Source organism: Oncorhynchus keta, chromosome 21 (genome assembly GCF_023373465.1).
Source record: "Oncorhynchus keta strain PuntledgeMale-10-30-2019 chromosome 21, Oket_V2, whole genome shotgun sequence".
NCBI lineage: Eukaryota > Metazoa > Chordata > Actinopteri > Salmoniformes > Salmonidae > Oncorhynchus > Oncorhynchus keta.
Genome location: NC_068441.1, coordinates 38,294,638 through 38,307,776, shown reverse-complemented (window position 1 = coordinate 38,307,776; position 13,139 = coordinate 38,294,638). Strand labels below are relative to the sequence as shown.

At 42.0% G+C, this 13,139-nt stretch overlaps 1 non-coding gene and 1 pseudogene across 1 annotated transcript; both read right to left on the bottom strand.

The window, feature by feature from the left end:
- Positions 1-4,522: 4,522 nt before the first annotated feature.
- Positions 4,523-11,178, bottom strand: LOC118400539 (nucleolar protein 56-like; annotated as a pseudogene).
- Positions 5,578-5,644, bottom strand: LOC118400646 (small nucleolar RNA SNORD57). Its single transcript, XR_004829061.1, has one exon. It is a non-coding gene; the product is annotated as a small nucleolar RNA SNORD57 (small nucleolar RNA).
- Positions 11,179-13,139: the final 1,961 nt, after the last annotated feature.

The window sequence follows — 13,139 nt, the reverse complement described above, 5'->3', positions numbered from 1 at the left end:
GTACACTTCAACTATGACAGACAAAATGAGAAAAAAAATCCAGAAAATCACATTGTAGGATTTTTAATGAATTTATTTGCAAATTATGGTGGAAAATAAGTATTTGGTCACCTACAAACAAGCAAGATTTCTGGCTCTCACAGACCTGTAACTTCGTCTTTAAGAAGCTCTTCTGTCCTCCACTTGTTACCTGTATTAATGGCACCTGTTTGAACTTATCAGTATAAAAGACACCTGTCCACAACCTCAAACAGTCACACTCCAAACTCCACTATGGCCAAGACCAAAGAGCTGTCAAAGGACACCAGAAAAAAATTTGTAGACCTGCACCAGGCTGTGAAGACTGAATCTGCAATAGGTAAGCAGCTTGGTTTGAATAAATCAACTGTGCGAGCAATTATTAGGAAATACTGATAATCTCCCTCGATCTGGGGCTCCACGAAAGATTTCACCCCGGTGAGCAAAAATCCCAGAACCACACGGGGAGACTTGGTGAATGACCTGCAGAGAGCAGGGACCAAAGTAACAAAGCCTACCATCAGCAAGGGCATTGAAGATGAAACGTGGCTGGGTCTTTCAGCATGACAATGATCCCAAACACACCTCCCGGGCAATGAAGGAGTGGCTTCGTAAGAAGCATTTCAAGGTCCTGGATTGGCCTAGTCAGTCTCCAGATCTCAACCCCATAGAAAATCTTTGGAGGGAGTTGAAAGTCCGTGTTTCCCAGCAACAGCCTCAAAACATCACTGCTCTAAAGGAGATCTGCATGGAGGAATGGGCCAAAATACCAGCAACAGTGTGTGAAAACCTTGTGAAGACTTACAGAAAAAGTTTTGTTATTGACCAAATACTTATTTTCCACCATAATGTGCAAATAAATTCATTAAAAATCCTACAATGTGATTTTCTGGATTTTTATTTCTCATTTTGTCTGTCATAGGTGAAGTGTACCTGTGATGAAAATTACAGGGCTCTCATCTTTTTAAGTGGGAGAACTGGCACAATTGGTTGCTGACTAAATACTTTTTTGCCCCACTGTATATAGTGAAAACAATAGTGGTCCTAAAACAGAACCTTGAGGAACACCGAAATTTACAGTTGATTTGTCAGAGGACAAACCATTCACAGAGACAAACGGATATCTTTCTGACAGATAAGATCTAAACCAGGCCAGAACTTGTCCGTGTAGACCAATTTGGGTTTCCAATCTCTCCATAAGAATGTGGTGATCAATGGTATCAAAAGCAGCACTAAGGTCTAGAAGCACGAGGACAGATGCAGAGCCTCAGTCTGATGCCAGTAAAAGGTAATTTACCACCATCACAAGTGCAGTTTCAGTGCTATGATGGGTTCTAAAATCAGACTGAAGCATTTCATATACATTGTTTGTCTTCAGGAAGGCAGTGAGTTGCTGCGCAACCACTTTTTATAAAAACGTTGAGAGGAATGGAAGATTCAATATAGGCCGATAGTTTGTTATATTTTCTGGGTCAAGGTTTGGCTTTTTCAAGAGAGGCCTTATTACTGCTTATTTTAATGATGCAATGAGCGTGGAACTAGCTGCAGTCATTCCTGGCTCAGGGAACTTCAACGGTAACTATCCCCTTTTACAAAGCATTAGCTGCAATTCTAGCCACATGGAAATACTCTGAACCAAAATAAATGCAATTTGTGACAGATTTGACTAAATTAGTCAATTGAAATAAGGTATCTGTATTCCATAGATTAGGCCCTAATTTAAGATAGGGGTGTAGATCATAAAAACAGTATCTGGTGACCTTTTCAATGGCTGTGCGAAGTTGTTGGATATTGGCGGTACCTAGAACATGCTGTCGTACATGTATACCCCTGTCTGCACATTATGCCCTGAATCTATTCTACCACGCCCAGAAATCTGATCCTTTTATTCTTTGTCCCCAACGCTCTAAAAGACCAGATTTTGATAGACTTTAGGTAAACCCAGGCCCTGCGTGTCCCCAGGCAGCCCCATTTGTTGACTTCTGTGATCGAAAAAGCCTTGGTTTCATGCATGTTAACATCAGAAGCCTCCTCCCTAAGTATGTTTTCCTCACTACTTTAGCACACTCCGCCAACCCTGATGTCCTTGCCGTGTCTGAATCCTGGTTTAAGAAGGCCACCAACAATTCTGAGATTTCCATACCCAACAACAACATTTTCCGTCAAGATAGAACTGCCAAAGGGGGATGAGTTGCAATCTACTGCAGAGATAGCCTGCAAAGTTCTGTCATACTTTCCAGGTCTATACCCAAACAGTTCGAACTTCTAATTTAAAAAATTAATCTTTCCAGAAATAAGTCTCTCACTGTTGCCGCCTGCTATCAATCCCCCTCTGCTCCCAGCTGTGCCCTGGACACCATATGTGAATTGATTGCCCCCCCATCTAGCTTCAGAGTTCGTTCTGTTAGGTGACCTAAACTGGGATATGCTTAACACCCCGGCAGTCCTACAATCTAAACTAGATGCCCTCAATCTCACACAAATCATTATGGAACCCATCAGGTACAACCCTAAATCTGTAAACATGGGCACCCTCATTGACATTATCCTGACCAACTTGCCCTCCAAATACACCTCTGCTGTTTTCCATCATGATCTCAGCGATCACTGCCTCATTGCCTGTATCCGCTATGGGTCTGCGGTCAAACGACCATCCCTCATCACTATCAAACGCTCCCTAAAACACTTATGCGAGCAGGCCTTTCTAATCGACCTGGCCCGGGTATCCTGGAAGGATATTGACCTCATCCCGTCAGTCGAGCCTGATCGTTCTTTAAAAGTAATATCCTCACCATCTTAGATAAGCATGCTCCTTTCAAAAAATGGAGAACGAAGAACAGATATAGCCCTTGGTTCACTCCAGACCTGACTGCTCTTGACCAGCACAAAAACATACTGTGGCGGACTGCAATAGCTTCGAATAGTCCCCGCGATATGCAACTGTCCAACCCCCGCCCAGCAGCGGGGGTTGGACAGTACTGTGCAGCCGTCTTCATCAACCTGGCCAAGGCTTTCGACTCTGTCAATCACCGTATTCTTATCGGCAGACTCAATAGCCTTGGTTCCTCTAATGACTGCCTCGCCTGGTTTATCAACTACTTTGCAGACAGAGTTCAGTGTGTCAAATCAGAGGGCCTGTTGTCCTAACCTCCCCCCTATGGGGGTACCACAGGATTCAATTCTCAGGCCGACTCTTTTCTCTGTATATATATCAATGATGTCGCTCTTGCTGCGGGTGATTCCCTGATCCACCTCTACGCAGACAACACCATTCTGTATACTTCTGGCCCTTCCTTGGACACTGTGCTAACTAACAACTAACCTCCAAACGAGCTTCAATGCCACACAACACTCCTTCCGTCGCCTCCAACTGCTCTTGCAAAAATCGCTGAAGCTGGAGACATATTTCCCTCACCAACTTTAAACATCAGCTATCTGAGCAGCTAACCGATTGCTGCAGCTGTACATAATCCATCTGTAAATAGCCCACCCAATCTCCCTACCTCATCCCCATACTGTTTTTATTTACTTTTCTGCTCTTTTGCACATCTGCTCCTTTATCACTCCAGTGTTAATCTGCTAAATTGTAATTATTTGCTACTATGGCCTATTTATTGCCTACCTCATGCCTTTTGCACACTGTATATTGACTTGTTTATTCCATGTGTAACTTGTCTGTGTCACACTGCTTTGCTTTATCTTGGCCAGGTTGCAGCTGTAAATGAGAACTTGTTCTCAACTAGCCTACCTGGTTAAATAAAGCTAAAATATATATCCAGAGCATCCCAAACATGCTCAATGTGTAACGAGTATGCCGACCATGGAGGAACTGGGATATTTTCAGCTCCCCTGAATTGTGCATAGATCCTTATGACATAAGGCTGCGGGTGAATGTCACAATAATGGGGTCTCAGGATCTCATCACCGTATCTCTGCATTCAAATTGTCACCGATAAAATGCAATTGTGTTTGTAGTTTGTCTGCCCATACCATAACCCCACGATGGGGCACTGTTAACATCAGCAAACCGCTCACCCACAAAGCCATACACTGTCTGCCCAGTACACTTGAAACCAGAATTCATCAGTGAAGAGCCCCCATGTCCGTGTCCATCGAAGGTGAGCAGTTTCCCACTGAAGTCAGGTCAAGAATTACAGACGAGCTTCACTGAGAAAAGGTGTGTGTAGAAATTCTTTGGTTGCACAAACCCAGACTCATCAGCTGTCCAAGTGGCTGGCACAGATACGTGGTCTGCAGTTGAGGCTGGTTGGACGTACTTCCAAAATGACACCTGAAGTGGCTTATGGTGGAGAAATGAACATCCCTGCAGTCAGCATGCCAATTGCACTCACTCAAAACTGCACATTTTAGTGGTCTTTAAACAATGGTGCATCTGTGTAATACACATGCCATTTAATCAGCTTCTGGACATGCCACACAAATCAGGCAGATTAGAAATGCTCACAAGCAGGAAAGTAAACAAATTTGAGAAAAACTAGCTGTGTGTATGGAACATTTTTGCCATCCTTTATTTCAGCTGAACAAACGAAACATGTGACCAACACTTTATATGTTGCGTTTATATTTTTGTTCAGTATATTTCAGACACATCAGGTAGGTAGCATATATATTTAGTAGAAAAATGGTTGAAAGCAAGTTGACGCTGAACAGATTTGATAGAGAAAATGGACATGAAAGTATTTACATAATGGAAATGTATAATTACATTAACTTAAAGGCACTGAGCTGAATATTCACTTTCAGTGTGAAGTGCGTTGAGGATGGGAAGGTATAAAATTGAGACAAACATCGATTTACACAAGTCGATCTGCTTCCAACCTCATTGGGTTGGTTAAGTCAAAAATAAGCAATAAAAAAATAAACTGTACAAAACTAAGAAATGTTCAGTCTCATCCAAATCCTCTATTCAACATTTCTTATTTTTCTTCTCAGTCTGGGGGTCTCTTCAGCCACCTCTATTGCCTCACTCTTTCATTTATTTTTGGCTATGGAGTCGCCATTCTGTTGCTAGAGCCTCTTCCTTCATTTGGACAGCTTCCTCTGCTGCAAGCTTCTTTTCTCTTCTTTACCACAGTGACGTCACATTCTCCCTTCTCACCATTAGCATAAACCCACAATAGAAAACGCATTAGGATGTTACATAATATCCCCATGGCATTAGTTTTAATTGCAGTATGACAAGAGCTGTAATGTCCGATTCACTTCAGTGATTTGGTCTACAGTAGAAGACCAGCCAATGGTTCGGAGTCAAGTTAGTTTAGCATGTCAGTCATACAGAGAGAACCACGTAGAAGGGTCTAATCTAAACATGCTTTCAGTTTTCGGACAGAGCTAAACCAATACATACCTCTTCATCGCCTGTGGAAAGGGCTGCCAGCTTCTTCTCCCGCTTCCTACGTTTCTTTTCCCTTTTCTCCAATCTGATCTTTATCTCAGCTGCCACCTCTCCTGCCTAGGAGTGGTAAGCCAAACAGCATGGGTAAACAGTGAATACCTCTAGAAGACTAGCTGCTAGTAGCACTGATGTGCTTTGGCGCTGTGTCAGGCTCATTAAATCAGTTAAACCCCCACGTTTGAGTCAGGGACAGTGTTGTCATCACTCACAGCAGATTAGCTAAACATCTACAAGGAAAAAGAGTCCCATAAAAGCAGGGTTCATACACATTGACAGATGGAATTTCATTACTTGTAACCAAATTTCTCATGACCAACGCATACAAAAGTACACGTAATGTATTGACACTGGGAGGCTGCTTTGATCCCATGCTTAAAATGACATACAGAACTGTCCATTACGTTTCAGATTTGATGACTTTAAAACTTTTCCAGGCCTAGAAATCTTAAATTTTAAAATTCCATTTACTTTCCCCAGATTTTTATTACCGTACAAATGCTGTAAATGCATGCTCACAAACCCAAGAAAATAAATCCCACATCAGTGACATAGCTCACCTGTATCACAGCCTCTTTCATGACATCCAGGTTCTTGAGAGGTGCCTCACCGTCTCGTAGAATGACAGGCGCTCCTCCACCTGGTCACGCAGCTTGTCACCAAACACACAGGTGGGCACCTCTTTCAGAGGGAGGGAGAGGAAACGTCAATACCACCACAGGAGAGCACGGGGCAGCAGTAGTCAAGACACCAAAGCTTTGCTCAGTATTTAGCTAGTCACCATCATGTACCCAGAGTTGGATTACTGTTGACGAAAAATAAGAACATCATTGCAAATAATCCAAAAGGGTCATAATAAACAGGACCCGAAACAGAACGCTGAGAGGACCGTGATCTACTAGGCCCAAGCTAAGTTTGTCCTCTGCTCTCCTCATGGGTTAACAGACATCTTAACTCACCAGAGAAGGTATTGATTCGTGAGGCGATTGTGCACTTGTTGGCAAGGTAACGGGAGATACGCCCTTTGTTCTTGGCTGCAGCACGGCCGATGAAAGTTGAGTGGAAGATGAGACCGTACTTAGGAGTGTTGCCACGGGTCTTCAGAGCCCTGTGTGTGGGGAATGGATGTTGGGTTTCCAGTGAAACTCACTTTGGAAACATGTTACAACCATTGATTGTTGATTTTTCTACACAATAAATTATTGGTTGAGGTTGGCATGTAGGAGTTACAGAATCTACCTCTGCGCACTAGGCAGCTGCTCAGACTGTGGGGGTGCATAAGGGAGAGGGATCACGCTGAAGGGGTCACACCACCAGTCACCCTTCTCTGCTTAGCCCCAGCCCTGCCATCATAGTAGCTGCCAGTTTCCCCAGCAGGGAGTGGGTGCCCCAGTACCTGAACAGGGCCTTCTTGGCGCCCAGGATCTGCTCGGTGGAGGCTGGGTACTTGACCAGGCTGCCGGCATGAGAGATCAGACGTGCTCCCACCTAAAGAAGGAAGAAACACCACGTCAGAGGTTGACCGATGAACATTTCATCATGAGCTGAGGTGTCAGGGACTGTCAGCACCGATGGAAGACTCAACACAAAGAATTCAGGGGATTGACAGATTTGGTATAAACATCATTCGGTCCCCTTAGGAAGAGTATGTAGATTGGACATTTGCTGAACCTAATTACTACGCACCACATCTCCTATAAGGGCAGCCAGGCTGGGGGCCAGCTGGCTCATTTCAGGGCGCAGGTACTCCTGGAGTTCCAGCCTGTAGGAGGCTAGCGAGACCACACGGTTGGAGAACCTCTCAATGCTGATCAGGTCTATGGGAGAGATGTCCATGCCTACAGAAAGCCAGGGGAAAAGTTTCAGCGGCAGTCTCGATACGCAGACACGGGAATTCAATGTACAAACATCTCCACTGTGAAGACGACTGAAATATACGTTTTGTATCTCCCGACAGGATCCGCAGTGAGGATTTGAGCCTACACTACAGGTTTATGAGAGAACTATCATACTCTTCCCCTCTGTGTTGGTCATATAGGACACTTAAAGTCCCAGCTGGGCAAAAAAGGGGTTGGTTTTATAAGTGTGTTTAATATACTGTGTGGCTTGGCGACTGACCCATGGAGCTGCGGGATGCCTCCAGGACAGCCTGGGCCTTTTAGCACTGTCCATCACTACCTCCTACAGGCTCTCTAGACTCTCCTCGCTCAGCTCCTTTCTGTTGCCGATCAGCTGGGTCATCTTGCAGTACGTAGAGTTGTCAGTCACCATCTTGATCAGCTCTGGGAAGTGGTAGCCATACCACTCACTATAAAGCAGAAGGGGAGGGGCGAGCAGAAGTTTGGAAATGTTAGGATAGTCTTAACCAGGTTGAAGGCATACCTGACATTTATACTGCGGGACTGTCAGCACAGATGGAACACTCAATATAGAGTTAAGGGGATAGACAGATTTGGTATAGTCATCATTTGGTCATGTTAGCAAGACTGCCAAGTGGATGGTTGTTGGGTCTACTACTACGTACCCTATGAGGGAGACTTGACATTCACAGCAGCTGTACGTACCGCACACGCATGGAGAACGTGTTGATGTCCTTGTCCAGCTGGTCCAGGAGTGCAATGGACTGGATGATCATGTTGTCGGACCTGTTGACGTTGAACTTGACCCTGGAGTAGCCGTGGCCCAGACCTAGTTGGGCCTTGGAGGCAGCCAGCCAGCCCCTTTACCAGGGAGTGGAAGTGGAGACGCACCCCTTTAGGGGAGATGGGTAGAGACATTGAGTATGCGCGGCGGAAGCACTTTCACAGCCCTAGGTCATTCGCCCTGGCAGCCGTTCAGATTTTCAGTAGAAACCATCACGAGGGTCAGGGTTTGATTATATTGACATCACCACAGGCCAGGTATCGCCAGCCACACACAAGTTACTAGTCACAACATAAAAGACGAGATAACACACACACCCCCCCCCCAAAAAATGATTTTTTTTTTAAAGAGACTTTTACTGTAGTTCATGTGAGTCCTCACCTCTCAGTATCTGACACCACTCCACCAGTCTGGATAGACAGGCCCAGCTCCTCTTATCTTGGCATCACCCACCCCCAGCATCGCCGCCTTAAAGCAAGCAACTCAACTTCCGATATGGCGTTAATATTTTCTAGCGCAGCCTGAGCAGACTTGAATGGGAAGAAAGCAGCTAGGCTCACCATATCATGGAATTTCCCCATGTTTAGAACGCAGTCTTCAACCTGTGGAATATGTGTAATTAGTAACTTGGCTCAACGACCATCAATTATGGGTAAAAACTAATAAAAATTGTAACGTATTTAAAGTGGTTATTCGTACCCGAGGCAAAAGCATGCAAATTTCTTCCACCTCCTTAACGACAAAGAGTGCATACCCTGCTGCATGCTCAAAGAGCATGTGCAACAGCACCTGAAAAAGACACAGCAGGTTAAAATGTTAGCCATATCCTATACTGTAAAAACAGTAACAAAATAAATAATGGAATCACAATGCTAGTAGCGAAACATTATGGGGCTTGGGCAATAACACTCTGCTTGCATTTAGCTGAGGAACATGCAACTCAGTTCACACACACATAGGCAGTCAAGTTTTGATAACGTTGTTGCTCACACATTCCGCTACCAGGTGAGTTACCATCAGTTGATTTGAATAAAAAATGTAATTCTGCAAACATTTAACTGTACAACTCCAGTCCTTCCGCGGTGTTGAAATTCATACTTTTAATATTATTTTGTAATAGCGAATAGACTTCCCCCCCCTCGTGTGCAACTGAGAGTCAGTTGGGTCCATGCTATCTAGAATCCTTGTGACAAGCATTTTTATTTTAACTAGGCAAGTCAGTTAAGAACAAATTCTTATTTACAATGACGGCCTCACGGAATATTATTGAAGATTTATGATAAGAACATCCTAAGATTGATTATATACATTGTTTGACATGTTTCTATGAACTGTAATGGATTTTAAAAAACTTTGTCTGAACTTGGTGCCCGCGCCTTGCACATTTGGTCACCATAACATCTCCCACCTGTAGCACACAAGCAATTCTTTCTTTGGCTGCCTCTCCTTCCAGTTCTCTGCTGTCAATGACTGGAACGAACTACAAAAATCTCTGAAACTGGAAACACTTATCTCCCTCACTAGCTTTAAGCACCAACTGTCAGAGCAGCTCACAGATTACTGCACATAGCCCACCTATAATTTAGCCCAAACAACTACCTCTTTCCCTACGGCATTTAATTAATTTTGCTCCTTTGCACCCCATTATTTTTATTTCTACTTTGCACATTCTTCCACTGCAAATCTACCATTCCAGTGTTTTACTTGCTATATTGTATTTACTTTGCCACCATGGCCTTTTTTTGCCTTTACCTCCCTTATCTCACCTCATTTGCTCACTCACATCTTATATAGACTTGTTTATACTGTATTATTGACTGTATGTTTGTTTTACTCCATGTGTAACTCTGTGTCGAACTGCTTTGCTTTACCTTGGCCAGGTCGCAATTGTAAATGAGAACTTGTTCTCAACTTGCCTACCTGGTTAAATAAAGGTGTTTTTTTTTGGGGGGGGGGGGGTTACTAGTCTAAACGCGCAAACAAAAAGGAGGTATTTGGACATAAAGATTAACTTTATTGAACAAAAATGGTCTAACATGGAGACCTTGGAGTACCATCTGATGAATATCAAAGGTAAGTGATGAATTTTAACGCTATTTCTCTTTTGTGACACCTCTCCTTGGTTGGAAAATGGTTGCATGGTTCTCTGTGGCTAGGCGTTGAAATAACAATCGCATAGTGTGCTTTCGCCGAAAAGCCTTTTTGAAATCCGACACTGTGGCTGGATTAACAAGACGTTTCTTTAAAATTGTGTATAATACTTGTATGTTTGAGGAATTTTAATCATATTACTGTTTGAATTTGGCGCCCTGCAATTTCACTGGCTGTTGGAGAGGTGGGACGCTACCGCTTCTATTTCAGCTCATGAAAAACACTTTACATGTTGAGTTTAGAATCTATCAACTTTAGATTTAAGTTCAGTGTAGGTACCAGATAGTATTTCTCCAAAATACTGTAACGTGAACCCATTTGAATTTGCGCGTCATTAAACCAATACTACGGTCACCACGTGATGTGGGGATCAATACGCAGTACCCATGGCATGCACATTGTAAAGATATTTAAACTAGTTCATTACCTATAGCAAATGTTTACCAAATTAGGCTGTTATCAATAGCTATGTTAAGTGTTCATTAAATCCTTTCGCAAATCTGGCTTTTTAACAAGACTGAGGCCTAGTCGTGAGGCTGCCAACACATTCCCAATCTTTGCTGAGAACGCTAACGTTGGGTAATGACCGTCAATTTGGAATGGACCGCAAATTGCTTACAGTAAATGTTTTATTCTGATATGATAAATCAAACATGTTTTTGTAACTTAACTTGTTAACTCTTCACCTTTCGACCCTGAAATTGAATATATGCCATATAAGTTAGCTAGTTTGGTAAGCTAACGTTATTTTCCAAAGCATTTTCTTGATGAGTAGTTTTTGTTGGTATTTCAAATGCTGAAACGTATAACAAAAATTATCTTACCATGATTGCACAATCTCTGATGCTATACGTGTCCTTTCCTCTGCTTCACGAATATATAAAGACTTTCAGTTTTCCACACGCGGCTACATAACGGTATTAACGTGGGGTCGACTTTGTATCGCGAGATTCATGAACTCAGCGTCATGTCGTGCACTACCTGGTGATTGGTGAATGATGAGCTCAGTTGGGAGGTACAGAGAACATGGAGGGGATGCTGTAAACGAGGCTTATGATGATGGGCTTTAGGCAAATTATTGCAATGGGGATTTCTATGGAGCAGAATTCATCCTATTTCTTTAGACTTGAGAAATGTCACTCTAAAAATAACACTATCCATAAATTAAACATTGATGGTGTTATTACAGATTACCAAAAATTAATTGCTAAATACTGCAGCAATTTTTACAGAAAATTGTATAGCTCTACGTACTGTCAGGAATCCACAGATATGTTTTTTAACTCACTGAATAATGTTCACTCTATCAGTGATATAGAATCTAAACAGTGTGATGAACCCATCAAAGTTGAAGAGATTATAGAGTCTATCAAACATCTAAAGAACAATAAATCACCAGGTGTTGATGGAATTACATCAGAATTTTACAAATTATTTTCTGAACTCCTATTCGAAGTCTTTTTAGAGAGTATTAAAAACAATGTTCTCCCTCCTACAATGAGTCAGGGGTTAATAACACTGATACCTAAGCCTAAAAAAGAAGTGCTGCTCATCGATAACTGGCGTCCAATTTGTCTTCTTAATAATGACTATAAGATATTAGCCTCACTACTTGCAAAAAGAATTAAAGAAGTTCTGGATGCAATCATTGATGAAACACAGTCTGGCTTCATGAGGAACAGACATATTTCTAACAATGTCAGACTAGTATTAGACGTACTTGACTACTCAGACCTAATAACTGAGGATAGCTTCATATTATTTTTAGATTTTTATAAAGCATTTGACACAGTAGAGCATCAGTTTCTCTTCCACTCCCTTGAGAGACTTGGCTTTGGGGATTTTTTCTGTAAGGCTATTAAGACTCTCTATGCAAATGGTAACAGCTCTATCAAATTGAAATATGGCACCTCACCTAGATTTGAGTTAAAGAGAGGAATTAGGCAAGGTTGTCCTATCTCTCCGTACCTGTTTTTATTAATCACCCAACTTCTTGCAAATTCTTTAAATAATAGTCCTGTACAAGGTATTTCCATAGCTGGTAAAGAAATTATAAGCCAGCTGGCTGACGATACTACACTTTTTCTGAAAGACGCTAACCAAATTCCCATATTGATCAATGTGATACAATCCTTTTCCAAAGCGTCTGGTCTATATCTTAACATTAAGAAATGTGAACTCATGGCTGTCAAAGATTGTGTGACACCTTCATATTATGGTATTCCAGTAAAAGAAGAACTTACATATTTAGGTATAACCATTACAAAGGATCAGAAGTCTAGAGACTTACTAAATTTTAACCCTCTTATTAAAAAAACCCAGAGGAAACTAAATCAATGGCTACAGAGGGACTTATCTTTAAAAGGTAGAGTCCTAATAACCAAGGCTGAAGGTATCTCTAAACTAACATATGGTGCTCTATCTTTATATCTTGACCGTAAAATAAGCAAGGAGATAGACCAGATGCTTTTCAACTTTCTTTGGAGAAACCGTACCCATTACATTAGGAAAACTGTTGTAATGAACACTTATGAGAATGGTGGACTGAATTTTCTGGATTTTACTACTTTAAATAATACTTTCAAGATCAATTGGATAAAACAATTCCTAAGAAGACCCACTTCTATCTGGAATTTTATTCCTCATCATGTCTTCTCTACTTTTGGTGGCCTTAACTTCATGTTGTTTTGCAATTATAATATTGACAAAGTTCCAGTGAAACTTTCTGCTTTTCATCGGCAGGTTTTCTTGTCATGGTCCTTAATTTATAAACACAATTTTTCTCCACACAGATATTATATATGGAATAATCGGGATATATTGTATAAAAATACCTCTCTGTTTTTAGAATATTGATTCAGAAATAATATCCTATTGGTGAGCCAACTGGTAAATGCAGAGGGTCTTTTACTCA